Source organism: Choristoneura fumiferana, chromosome 28 (assembly GCF_025370935.1).
Source record: "Choristoneura fumiferana chromosome 28, NRCan_CFum_1, whole genome shotgun sequence".
In the NCBI taxonomy this organism is placed as follows: Eukaryota; Metazoa; Arthropoda; class Insecta; order Lepidoptera; family Tortricidae; genus Choristoneura; species Choristoneura fumiferana.
The window spans coordinates 3,011,120-3,014,138 of NC_133499.1; positions in this window are offsets into that span (position 1 = coordinate 3,011,120).

Below are 3,019 nucleotides of genomic sequence, written 5' to 3' on the forward strand. Positions count from 1 at the left end.
AGGCGTGTTTATTTTCGGCAAACGTAGTGCATTTAATCTAACACCCTTTCGAAGGTCTGCCTGTACCAATATCTGACCACCTTCAGCTCCTTGGCTTAGAACTCTCAGCTAAACTGAACTTTGGGAGTTACATCGAATCCTTGGCAAAAATCGCTGCTAAAAAGCTTGGTATCCTATCCAAGGTTAGACGATACTTCACTACGGACCAGCTCATTGGTCTTTACCGAGCCCAAGTCTGATCCTGCCTGGAGTATTGCTGCCACCTTTGGGACGGTTCTGCTGAATATCAGCTAGCTGCTTTGGATTCGGTAGAACAGCGAGCGAAGAGGCTCATCAGCGTCGCCTGCGATGCGGATTTTTGTCGTCAGAGCCTTCGTCATCGCAGAAGAGTGGCTTCCCTGTCGGTATTCTACAGGCTACATTTCGGAGAATGTGCTTCGGAATTGCACGACCTTATTCCACCTGCTCCTTTCTTCCACAGGTCGACCAGAAGTAGGCGGGGTCTCCACCCTTTCGTTGTCAGTATTCCAAAAATCCGCCACAAAGCGTTTTCGCTCTTCCTTCATCAACCGCACAGCAAAAGAGTGGAATTCCCTGCCTGCGACTGTGTTTCCCTGAACACTACAATTTGGCCGCCTTCAAGTCCAGGGTGAATGAGCATTACTAGGCAAGCGTGCTCCATCGTAGGCCTCATCGTCGCTTTCCATCAGGCGTGATTGTGGCCAAACGCAAGCCTATACTGTATATATAAAAAAACTAGAGGAAAAATGTATTAAATGCTTGTTATGCGTTAAATAAAACGTTAAAAATAGTTTTATAGAAGTTTAATAAATAAAATGAATCACTGAAATTACCCTCCCTCTGTAAATCAATTATTGAGCATCTTCAATCAACCCTTGCTTGACTCAAAGCGCGAAGCTGCCCTTAGACACGGTACTTATGCATCCCAATCCCGATACCGGAATAGCGCTTCGCAATAGCAAAGCAGTGCTCCAGCGAAGTGTGCGGTACTTTGCCACTACGTACTGGTCTAATCTCGGTCGCACTATTCAAATTTGTGCAGATAAGGGAATATATTAGGTGTTTATGAAGGTATCAAGCAAGCCCTTGGTCCCGTCATTAAAAAGACAGCCCCTCTTAAGACGCGGATGGCTCTGTTATTACAGACAGTCAAAAACAATGGACCGCTGGGTAGCTAGTGGGCTAGGTCTCTCCTCTCAGCCTGTGTTCCTGCATCCGGAAGCAGTACAAAGCATGCTCAACTGGACAAATGGACAGAGTTAGACGACCTGCCGACTATAGAGCTACTGTCAATCAGCTCAAGTGCGGAAAAGTCCTGGCGTGACGGCACCCAAGCCGAAGTAATTAAACTCCAGTGCATCAGACCAATCTTGCACAATCTTCTGTGTAATTTTTGGGACGAAGGAAGTAGGTACCTCAGGACATGTGCGACGCTAACATCGTCACCTTATACAAAGGGAAAGGTGATCGCGGCGACTGCAACTGCTACCGCGGTGTTGCCCTTTTAAGCATAGTTGGTAATCTTTTTGGTAGAGTCGTCTTGTGTAAAATCCAAAAACTTGCAGAGCGCATCTATCCTGAGGCGCAGTGGTGTTCGCTCCCAGCGATCCACAGTAGATATGATCTTCATACTTCTTCAGTTACAGAAGAAGTGTAGGGAGCAGAACACCTCCTCTCTACGTCGCTTTTGTTGACCTTAACAAAGCGTTCGATACAGTAAGCAGGGAAGGTCTTTATTCTGCGCTCGAGAGCATTGGGTGTCCGCCAAAACTTCTAAGCCTGGTAAAGTCATTTCACGAAGGCAAGGGGGTTTTAGATTACAACGGCAACACATCGGAGCCGTGTGATGTTCGCAGAGGTGTGCCTCAGGGCTGCGTTCTCTGGCTCCTACTTTGTTCGGAATATATTTCGCACTAATATTAGGTACGAACAGCTTTCGGTGATACCGAACGGGGTATTCATCTGTACACGAGGGGCGACGGAAAGTATTAAATATCTCTTGCCTCAAATCCAAAAAACATCGTGAGGATTTACAGCTTGATAAAAGTTAAAAATATTAAAATTATTATATATTTTTGTAGTACCGGAATTCCCGGGAAATGAGTTTCGTTTCCCGGTACTGAGGGCGATGAAATTTCCGGGAATTCCCGGGATTTCAGTACCGGGAATTCCCGGAGCAATCCCTAAGACAGACAGACTTGGCAAAATTTTAAGGGTTCCATTTTTACCATTTTAGCTACAGAAACCTAAAAATGTATAGAAATTTGAGTGATGGTAATAATAAATAAATACTTAAATTAATAAATATCATGGGACACTTGACACCAATTGGCCTAGTCTCAAACTAAGCAAAGCTTGTACATGTATACTAGGCAACGGATAAACATACTTATATAGATAAATATATACTTAAGTACATATGAAACATCCAAGACCCGAGAACAAACATTCATATTATTCATACAAATATCTGCCCCGGCCGGGAATCGAACCCGGGACCTCAAGCTTCGTAGTCAGGTTTACTAACAACTTCGCCATCCGGTCGTCAAATAATGTTCCTAATAATACATCACTTTACGAATACGTAGCTCTTGCTAGTGAACTATAAATGGAATTCACTGAAAATATGCAATATGGAAAAAAATACGATTATTTATTTTACTACAACAATAAACTATTATTCAATTATGTTCTCTTCTTCAAACCAATTGTAGTCATATCCATATTGAGTATATCGTTCGACATGATTTCGACGTAAATTGCATTCGTCATCCGCCCACTAATAATAATATGAGTGAAAATCGTGAAAATTTAAAACAATGATGATATGTCACTTAATAGACTACAAATTGTAGGTGACTACAAGTTGAGGTACAAACTCTTTCCTTTAGTTCCAAAGTTGCAAGGCAAAGTGACACATATTACTGAGATATACATAAGCGGTTTTGGCAAGAATCTTTCTTTCGAACTCTAATACCTAAATCCTTCTTAGCTGATC